The following is an 11,635-nucleotide window of genomic DNA, read 5'->3' as shown; positions in this document are numbered from 1 at the left end:
GCCCAACGGGTTATTTTTGACATGAAAACGGCCCAACGTATTAACGGTCCACAAACGGGCCGACTGTAACGATGGGCTGAATTTGGCCCACAAGCAGAAAATGACAGTAACGGGTCATATGTAACCGAATGCTGTAAATGAGCCCAAGAATCAATGGGCCCTGAGAAGGCCGAAAGATAACATGGGCTGGAAATGGCCCAATGGAATAACGGGCCGTTAATGGGTATAAAGTGATACACTGTTCATTACGGGCCAGTTTCACCACGGGCCGTTAATGGGCCAAGAGTTACAAAGGTCCTCATATGGGCCGAAATAAGTCATGGGCCACACATGGGCCGGAAGTTAAAATGGGCTGAATCATGTTGGACGACCCAGATGACGCTACTGGGCCTAATTCGGATAGGGCGTAACGGGCCCTGGGTTAGCGGGCTGTAAATGGGCTATATGCGAACATGCCGTTAATATACTTTCCGTGGGTCGGCCCGCCACCTTTCGACAAAGTTAAACAGGCCGGCCTTTTCACAGGAATGGGCCTCTGTTGGGCCGTGCCATGTGTTGCCGTATCATAGGCGCCTTCGGTCCAATGAGCGAATGACATCTGTCCGAACGGTGAGCCAACACGTGTTTCCTCCAGCCAATGATGATTTTACACATGGAAAATCCCCATTGGTCGGGGCTGTTAATGGGTTATCGGATCCAAAACCCGACCTGATAGCTTAACAGCGTTCCGTTATGGTGGATGCCACGTGTCGGTCACCCTTGACGAAAGCACTTTTGTGACGCGCGATTTATCGTCATGGAAGTGGACACTTCCGTGATGATAATTTTGGTAATGTCATGGAACACTTCTATGACAGCACAGGTATGACTATCTTGATCCTGTCATAAAATCGTCATGGATGTACATGCATGACAAAAAACGCGACCTACTGTGACAAACACGTATCATCACGAAAGTGTATTTTTTTTGTAGTGTACCCCGATTGATCGAGCCGGTTGGGGCTGGATGAACAGGACCCCGTGGAGGGCAGGATGAACAGGACCACCCCGTGGAGGGCAGGATGAACAGTAGATGGTGGAGGGAAGGATGAACAGTAGCCTGTGGAGGGGTGGTTGAACAGGAGCCCGTGGAGAGGGCTGGTTGAACAGTAGCCGGTGGAGTAGCGCGCGGTGGAGGCTGGATGAACAGGAGCCCGTGGATGAATAGTCACAGGTGGAGGCTGGAGGAGGTCGACGGTGGAGATGCACAGGGCCCCATTTCGACCGTAGCGCTCCAACACAAGTACGTTTCCTCCGTTTTGCGGTATGCCACACCCCTCCCGATCAACATGACCCCCGTTTCGACCGTAGGAGGTCTGTTTCCTCCGTTTTGCGGTACGCTAGACCCCTCCCGATGAACAGGATCCCGTTTCGAATGTGGCCGGTCGAACACAAGGCCGTTTCCTCTGTTCTGTGGTATGCCAGGCCTCGTTTCCAACGACTGTTCCTTCCAAGCCCTCCCGATGAACACGACGACGCATTCCGTTTTGACCCAGCCGGTTGGCTCCCCATGAACACGACGACGACACTGTTTCTCCGTTCTGACCCAGCCATGTACACGAGCCCTGGTTGTACGTATGCGCGAGTAGGCATTCGAGACCCTGCCCGTATGTACGTACGTGGCCGTATTTTCTTTCTTGCACACTGGCCGCTGTACGTACGTGTACATGCTACGTGCGCGCCTCTACTACGACACATGCACGCCTCTACATCGACCAGTATGTACATACACGTTCGCGACCAGAATGACAACGCTACGTACGCTTCGACCAGGTGGGTCCCGACTGTCAGGCACTTCCTTGCGTGCGAAGATGTAGCTGGTGGGTCCCAGCAGTCAGGGGGGCGAATCGTTTTTTTGCCCGGACGCACTTCCTTGCGTGCGAAGATGTAGTTGGTGGGTCCCAGCACTCAGGGGGGAACGTTTTTTTGCGAAATACGGTGGCCCGTTCGGTGGGTCCCCGCTGTCAGGTGCAGGAATAATTATTTTGCGCGTAATAAGGAGGCACATCCTTGCTGCGGCACCTAGCTGTCAGCCTCTCCACGTACAGTCCACGTCTGATGGAAGCTGTTCGTTGACCACATTGACCACGCCGCGCCGAAAGCACCAAAGCGGTGGACGACAACGAGGCCTAGGAAGGGGACGATGCGGAGCCAGGGAGGACACGACAGTGGATGCCCATGCGGAGAGGAGTACGAGGGTTCACTGGTTCGGCTGCGGTGTGAGCCTGTCGTCGCTGCAGAATAACAGGGGGTGTGGGTGAGTCGAGGGATGGCCTGGCCAGCGGTGGAAGTAGTAGGGGGCGGTGAGGCCTCCGCAGCATCGCAGCCGGCCACGGGAGGCAGGAGCACGAGGCACGACCAGTGCTGGTCTAGGCAGCTAGAGCAAGAAGACCAGAGGTTGAAGAAGCACTACGGCCGTTGGATGGACATCGTACGGTCAATGGAGCTAGAATCGTGCATATTGACTAAGTTGACAAAGCCCTCTGTTCCCGTCAACTTAGTAGGCCCACAAGTCAGCCTCCCACTATACTGGGTCCCAGCTAGTTGGGGGAGTATTCATTTTTTGTGCGTAATAAGGAGGCACTTCCTTGCGTGCGAAGATATAGCTGGTGGGTCCGAGCTGTTAGCGGCGGTGACGTTTTTTCGCGAAATACAGAGGCCCTTTCGGTGGGTCGAAAATGTCAGGTGAAGGAATCATTATTTTGCACATAATAAGGAGGCATTTCCTTGCGTGCGGCCATGGACCCAGTTGTCAGCCTCTCCACTCATAGTCCACTTCAGATGCATGTCGGTTGTTGACCACATTCACCAGGCCGCGCCGAGAGCACCAGGGCGGTGGACGACGGCGAGGCCTAGGAAGGGAACGATACGGAGCCAGGGAAGACTCTTCAGTTGTTTCCCACGCGGAGGGGAGTACGACTGTATGAGGGTTTATTGCTTCGTCTGCCGTCGCCGGAGAGTAACAGCAGGTGTGGGTGAGTAGAGGGATGGCTAGGCCAGCGATGGGAGTACGGTGGGGCTATGAGGCCTGCGCGGCAGCACAGCAAGCCGCGGGGAGGAGAGAGCATGCAGTCCCGCTGGCGCTTGTTTGAGCGGCTGGAGCTGGAAGAGCAAAGATTGAAGAAGCACGACGGCCGTTGGATGGACAACCAACAGTCACTGATCGTGCGTCAACCGTTTTTTAGGAAAGCCTCAAATCTGTGGAAAACAGCATACAACCCATCTGCCATTATTTCTAATAATTTACAACCCATTTGCTAATTCTTAAGGTTTTTTGGAGCCCATATTCTTTTTGTTAGCATTACAACCCATATTGTGGCCACGGTCAAAAAATTATACGAAATTTTGCATATTTCAGTGCGGTCCGAACGCTTTTTAATCCTGAAATTTTGAGTCACGTTCAAACTGATCTTTTTAATCCTGAAATTTTGAGTCACGTTCAAACTGATTTCTAATTTTAAAAATAAATATATATCAATATAAAATCCAACAAATTTTCCACGCATAAAAATCAATGCAATTTAGAATCTCGAAATTAAAAAAAAGAAATTTGAAACTAATTGCCGGTTTGATGTGTTTTAAAAGTGTACTGCCCATTTCTCATTACTGATAGGCCATTTTCTCGGCCAACCGAATGAAGCTCTCCTCGTCTTGAAAGATTTGCAGCCCAACAGGCCTAACAAAACGACTTACTTTTCAAATCACAAAAAAACTGGGTTGTGGCCATGGACCCAACTGCGGTCGTGACCCAGCTGTCAGACTCTCCACGTACAATACTCTTCCGATGGAAGTCGGTCGTTGACCACATTGACCATGCCGCGCTGAGAGCACCAAGGTCCGATGGAAGCACTATGGCCGTTGGATGGACATCGTATGGTCACTGGAGCTAGAATTGTTCATATTGACTAAGTTGACAAAGCCCTCTGTCCCCGTCAACTTAGTAGGCCCACAAGTCAGCCACCCACTACGGTGGGTCCCAGCTAGCAGGGCGTATTCATTTTTTTGTGCGTAATAAGGAGGCACTTCCTTGCGTGCAAAGATATAGCTGGTGGGCCCGACCTGTCAGTGGGGGGAACATTTTTTCGCGAAATACAAAAGCCCTTCCCACGTACAGTGCGTAATAAGGAGGAACTTTCCTTGCATGCGACCATGGACCTCGTGGGTCCCAGTCGTCAGGCTCTCCATGTACAGTCCTCTTCCGATGACTCTCGTATGTTGACCACGTCGTGCCGAGTGCACCGAGGCGATGGACGATGGCGAGGCCCCAGACTAGAACCACCCGGAGATGGGGAAGACGCGGAAGTGGAGTCGCAGACGGAGAGGAGTGGGAAACTTGACTGGTTCGGGTGCGGGGTGGGCCTACACTCGGCAGAGAATAATAGGAGGTCCGGAGTGGAGGGATGGCCTGGCCGTTGGCGGGGTAGCGTTTCGCTGAGGAGCACAAAACAACACCTCTGGACGCCGGAGGCTAGAGCAGGCGGTCCCGGCAACGCTGGGGGAAGAAGACGAGAGATTGAAGAAGAATGCCGGCCGTTGGATGTAAATCCAACGCCTTCTTAGGCTTCGACCTACTGGCCCACATGTCAGCCAGTCCATTTGGTGGGCTGGGTGAAACAATGATGTAGCATCTATGCAGCCCGTTTATATATATGGTAGAAGTTAAAGCCCATTTGCATTTTTCTTGAAATCCACGGACTTGTTGGGCTGGATGAAAATATCATGTTGGGCTAGACGGAGAAATGTTATAAAAACATAAACACATGATTGCACGTCTATTACTGCATTGGTCAGTAAAATCTTTGCAAGCTTATGTATGCAATCACTAGGAGTTAATTTGCCAAGTTATATATAAACAATTATTATTATTATTTTGTAAGAACTTTCAACTTGCGAAATAAAATATCATTTAAATTTGATGAGTTAATAGTACGTGGGGTACTATTATTTTTTAGCCTAGACGTGGGACAGTTGAGTTGGTTCTAGGGAAAAGTACCGGGAGAAAACTCAGTTTACATCAAAAAGAAAGTGGGAGAAAATTCAGATATAGGATCAATGAAAACGAAAAATAAAGGAAGTGGGAAGGTTTATAAAATGGTTCGACGAACGACAGGTTTAACGGAAACTTATGTTGTTTCTAATATATATATATCTATATATATATATATATTTGTAATAAAATAAGATATAAATATAGGTTCAGTTTTGCACTCTTATAGAAAACAGGTTCAGTTTTGCATTCTTATAGAAAAATAGAACTGAGTTGTGCGTCGTCTTGAAAAAACAAACATAACTTGGGTTGTTGATGTTACAGACAAGCTAGGTTGAGAGGCCCAAAGGCCGCTTGATACCTGATGGATCCAAAAAATGCCGAAACATGTCATGGGCTGCCCATGTTAAACAACAAAACCTAGGCCATGGACCTGGTGGGCCCGGGACTGTCAACCTCTCGACAAACAGTTGTCTCCTGATTCCTCTTGTTTTTCTGACCATGTTGGGAGTGACAGACAGCGGCGGCGGGGCAAGAGCACCAAGGTGGAGGACAACATCCCGCACAAATACCTGGGCGACGGTGATCCGCTGGTCCTTGTCAGGAGATGAATGGACGGGCACAAGGTCTAGTCCTGCAACCTTGTGCTTTCTCGTCCTATAGGTACTGTTTGAACTCGGCGAGGCAGAGCTTCACCGAGTCCGGATCGTTGGTGTATATCACATTCAACTTGGTGCATCCATAGGACTGAACGGCGAACTCAAAGGGGAATTCCATGCTGAAGTCCATATCCAGCAGGCTCACCCCTCGGATCGCCATTGGAGTCTTTTCAAGTGAACGAGTGTGTAGGCGGCGGCAGCAGTTCGTTTTTCATCTCTTGGGGAACTGGATTCAACAGTAAACTGAGTGTGTACAGGCGACAATAGTTACTACCCCTCCCTTGTCCGCTGCACGCCCGGCAGAAGATGCACCCTCGGCGCATTCAAACGCCTCCATTAAGAAACCTACTCCGGCCACACGTCGGTTCACGAGCGGGTCTGTATTGGTACTGTAATAACAGGAGTTAGTGGTCACTTTACTTAAATTTAATTAGCTTTAATAGAAATTTATACTTAAAACAAGCCATGCATTGGCTCGTTCTATCAGTGCCACATGATCAACATGCACAACAATTATAATTATTATTCTCAGTACGCACACGATCAGCACATTTGTTGCACTTTCACAAAGATAATACTACCAAGTTTGAACTATTTGTTATGGTTGTTGTCCTCTGCATCATCATGCCGTGTTTCCCAGCTTGCAAGATTCAGAACCAACAAATAAGATCCAAATAATAAGTACAACAAAGATGCCTACACATATCAATGATTCCTAGCTTGCAAGATTCAGAACCAACAAATAACATCCAAATAATAAGTACAACAAAGATGCCTACACATCTCATTGATTCCCAGCATGCAAGATTCAGAACCAACAAATAAGATTCAAATAATAAGTACAACAAAGATGCCTACACATCTCATTGATACCCAGCTTGCAAGATTCAGAACCAACCCATTAGAGCCTTTTGATAAAGTGGATATCGGGATTAAATCCATCTTGGCTAGCCATGTCATACAATCGAAGAAGTTGGCGAATGCTCTTGACCATCACAACATCTGCAGTTGAGTATTCCTGTTTGCACAGCACAAACAAGAAGAGCATGATTTCACTTTAATAGTGGCCTCCTTGAGCTCAACCTACAGCTCCACTCGGATGAGGCCTGCCTTGAGGTCCATGATTCAATTCATGCACCTCTTTTTGTAGTTCACCTGAAATGAAGCAAAGATTGCATCATTCAGCTAGTCAGAAGTACTTGCTCTCTTGAGCTGGCAGGTTCTTCTTTAGTAGTTGCACTAAAATTGAGGAACATTAAGGTTGGCTGTCTGGCTCATGTAAGGTGCAACTATAATTTTCTTATCCTTTTATGCAGTCCATTATGGTGACAGTGACAGCTCATCTTGGAAAGGCTAATAAAATGTTGCACGAGATTACTAGCAGAACTTGATAGAGATTTTGGAAACTCCAATCACCATATTGTGCAGTTCCACCAAAATTGAGAGATGTTGCCCACGTGACATTTTAGTTGAACTGCACAAGACACTCATTCCAAAAAAGTATTTTGTGCAGTTCACCAAAAGGTCACAATAGCAACAAGGTGAAATGGATATCCTTATCTGCACAAAAGATAGAAAGTAAACAGTTGCTGGTCAATAAGAATATACGAAACATATACGAAATGAAAAGAAGCATCTTAATTATGTTCATGGCAATCACGCAAGGACAGTAGAAATTTTAAAACGTCAGCAATGCTTCATGTTACCAAAAGCATTACGATCAACAATGAGATTCCTCAAATATGGGATTACTTTAATGGTGGCATTGCTTGTTTACGAGATACAGTAAATCAACAGCAGCTAAAGAGTTGGTTTAAGGGCATGGGACCGTGGGGACACCAGGACACTCAGCAGCGTAAAGGAGCAACTTACTTATCATACTGGGAAAACAACAGGAGTGCCATTTGTAACACAGTTTAATTGCATCTTATAACTAGAGGCATTAGATTAACAATAACACTAGTTAGACATGTCTCTAAGGTAACAATGTGATCGCTTCATTTTACATGCGCCCTTACATTAACAACACCAAAAGGTTGGTATAAGTACATGCGACAGTGGACGCATCAGCACAATGTACCTACAAGGAGGCATAAAGAGGTGATGCCGAGTTTGTTCATGCTATGTGAGGGCAGCAAATCTAATCCCGGAGACCTTTTACTATGTGAGGGCAGCAAACCTAATCCTGGAGAGCTTCTACTATGTGAGGGCAGCAAATCTAATCCTGGAGACCTTTTACTATGTGAGGGCAGCAAATCTAATCCTGGAGACCTTTTACTATGTGAGGGCAACAAATCTAATCCCGAGACCTTTTACTATGTGAGGGTAGCAATTCTAATCCTGGAGACCTTTTACTATGTGAGGGCAACAAATCTAATCCTGGACATACTCTGTTGACTTGTCCACCAGCAGCCACTTTCTATCCTTTTTTCAACCAATAATAGATCTATTCCTTATCCAGTTTGTACTGTGTTTTCCCATCATTTCCCTTTTCAACCAAGAGTCCGGTTGGGTATCCGGTCTCTACTACTTTCACCATATTATTTCCTCTTTGAATCAAGTCCTAGATTCATGATACAACTTCCCCCCTTTCTTCGTTGTTTGAACAAAGCCCTAGATTCGAATGGATGAAGTAGCTTTACCTCTAATAATACTAAAAATTTAGGTGGCTTTGGAAGAGCTGATGGGAGTAGAAAAAGGGGAAAATTTTGTTTTTGCCACTCTAGATTTTGCCAATTTTCCTTATACCATTCTAGATTTTGACATTTCACTTTTGCCACTCTTAGGTTTTGACAATTATCACAATTGCCATTCTGTGGCAAAAGTAGAATAATTTTATTTCATTTTTGCCACTCTTAGCTTTTTAAATGTGTCACAATTGCCACTCCTAATATTTTGCTTTTGCCACCAGAATGGCAATTCAGATAATTGTCAAAAACTAAGAGTGGAAAAAGTGAAATGTCAAAATCTAGAGTGGCATAAGGAAAATTGGCAAAATATAGAGTGGCAAAAACGAATTTTTCCCTAGAAAAAGATGCACATGCAGACACGTGGGGAGCTGGGGCAGTAGAGCAAGGATGCTTTCGAAGAACTTATACCTGAGGGTCATCGGGATGTCGGCGGTGGCAGGCCGGAGCACAAGGTTATGAAGATTTCCGCCTCCATGTCGCCATCAAGCGGCTAATTGGACGAAGATTTTTATCCCACCAAGCTTGGCGTCGACTGAGTGGAGGAGCGGTGGCCTTCCTGCGACCAGAGCAGTGGCGACCTACCGTGTACTACTCTTCCCCGCTACCGGCTGCGCTCGCGCACGCGCGCTGGCTTCGTGGTCGTGGCGGCGGAGGGAGGCCGGGGAGCCGGCGATCTCCTTCATCTGCTCCTGCGAGAGTACGTCCAAGAGAGCTTTGGAGCGCGCCCGGAGCGGAGCCACTGATGTCCTTCGTCTGCTCCTGTGACAGTACGTCCAAGAGAGCTTTGGAGTGCCCGGAGGCCATGGTTGGAGTGGTGCCAACAGAAGGAAGGGACCGGAGGAGAATGAGTGTGGGTCTTTGGCTATGGCTGGGACCTGGTGCTCAAGTTAATATAGCGGGCGAATGGCAATGAGCCGCGGTAGACGGATGGACGGCTGGCACCGGAGTAGGTTCGTCAGCACCCGTGGTGTCGTTAACGCGGAGCAGTCGCTTGCACCGGGATGCCGCGCGGGTGGCGCTCTCTCGTCCGTCGCGCTGCTGCAATGCCGGCGCCAGTGAGAGGTCGCGTCGGGCATGAATGCGGACGCTGCTTCAGTGACTTAACCGCAGGTGCGTTGTCTCACTGACATGTAGCCCAATGGGCATCAGGACCGCATGTCAGTGACGCACCAACTACACCTGCAGTTAAGGCCGGTGAATGCGGCATTGATGTTCTATAGAGACAGTGATCGTTTCAGGCGAGAAGCACGCGGTTGCGATGGAAGGGGTTTCGGTAGGCCAGGGCGGTCAGATGCTGGCGTGGTGGTAAAATGTGAACTCATGGATGACGAGCCTTTGAAGCGTATGCAACACGTATTGACAACCATGCGTCCATGGAACCGCTCTTGTCGCCAGCTAGCATTCGACGACCACCATTAGACACCACACAACCATACATAACTTACGAATAATGGACGAATCGATCAGACATACACTCGTGTGCAGTGGCACTATGATCGGTTGCTTATGATAGTACATACTCTGTACCAAAGTACCCTCTCTAGCTAGGCTGTTTTATAAATTGTCATTGTGATGGACGATATACATGAGCAAGGCGCCGAGTCACGAGTATGACCGTTGGTGTTGAGCCAGGTGAATACATGCTCGGTGTTCGCGAAGGCCTCCAGCAAACGTCTAAACAGTAATGTTACATACACATAATTTTGGTTTTTATTTCTTTCTCCACTGTCAGGTAGGCCCGCATAGATAGATAGATAAAGAACACGAGCTGATGAGGCGCATGCGGACTATTTGACTGGTCAACCAGACAAATACGGAGCTATACGCTGAGCCAGTGATCGTATAATTGTTGGAATTTTGCTAGTAGGCCTTTGGCCCAAAGCCCAACTAAAATTCTGAAATTCTCTTGGCCCATTCATGCACACATGTGAGTGGAGTGAGTGAGACTAAAGTTTAGTCCCACCCCGGAAGTTGGGAGAGAGTTGCACCTCTTTATAAGGTGAGTTGTTCTACCACTTGTATGAGCATGAGAAGAGGAGACCTACACGCGCGCTCCTCCTCCTCGCTCACCTCGCCATGCCATGCCTCGTCACGACGCGCAGCGCCGCGGGTTGCGAGATTGAGCCGAGCCGAGGACAGAGCTATGCATGTTGTCTATATTTTTGCTGCTCGGGAAGAACCGTTTCCGATTCTTTTGGAATGTGACGACTCAGACGTGGGGTTTACTCCCACGACCTACCCGGCCCACACTATATAGTCATGCAGACGTCTACCCTAGCCGCTGTCGCTTCGTATGGTTTCTCACCACCGTTCTAGATCATTGCGTCGCCAAGCAAGTCTTCTCCATCCCTCCTTTCGGCGTGCACCGGGAGAAGGGACAGCAGGCCTCCGGAATCCTGCCTCTTGTGATCCTGTACGGGAGAGGGGCGATCAGGTTTTTGGGGAGCGCACTCGCGCGACTGCTGGCAGCGATGACTTCGCGAACGTCGACTTCTTCCCCGACCTTGGAAACCTCATCCTCGACGACATGGGCGACAACGTCAACACTGGCGGTGCTACTCCCACTGCACCGTATGTGATTCTATCCTTCTTGTTTGAGATTGTGGTAGAATTCATGTTTCTAGTATGTGCCCTAGATGTGATATGTTCATCTACTATGCTAGTTCGCATGATTAGTTTAATCTCCGCTATTGCTATCATGATTTATCTTGTGTTCATTCGGATTAAATCTCGTAGTAATTTGCTCATATTTCCAACAATAATCAGCATATCTCGTATACAATGATCAAAGTGAGCTATCAACACAAGTTCAATGACCGCCAATGCATTTTACTCGGTAATAAATGACCAGGATTGAAGGGGAATCCAAATTTCCTTCGTATCCTGTCCTTGAGCTCTAGACAAACCAATGCGCTTTATGGTTGTCCGGCCACCCCACCCAGAGCTGTCACCAAGCGTCGTTCATGCCACCGCGCCGCACACTAACCGGTAAGGAAGCGATGGCATCCCGCCGCGCCGAGTTCCTCGCCGCCCACGACTGCACACAGAATGGTAGGCAAGCGGTGGCATCCCGCCGTGCTGAGTTCATCGCTGCTCGCGACCTCACACCTATGTGGGCGAAATTTGAAGCTGCCAGGGCTGAATGGGCGATAGAGCAAGAGGCGGCCAAACTGCACAGAGGGAGCGGAAAAGTCTGAAAGCACTCAAGAAAAGAGAGGCCCGCCGCCGCAAGAAAGAAGAGGATGCACGCGCTGCTGCGG

This window comes from Triticum urartu, chromosome 1 (assembly GCF_003073215.2).
Source record: "Triticum urartu cultivar G1812 chromosome 1, Tu2.1, whole genome shotgun sequence".
Taxonomy (NCBI): Eukaryota; Viridiplantae; Streptophyta; class Magnoliopsida; order Poales; family Poaceae; genus Triticum; species Triticum urartu.
The sequence above is the reverse complement of the archived record's forward strand: the minus strand, read 5'-3'. Positions refer to the sequence as shown.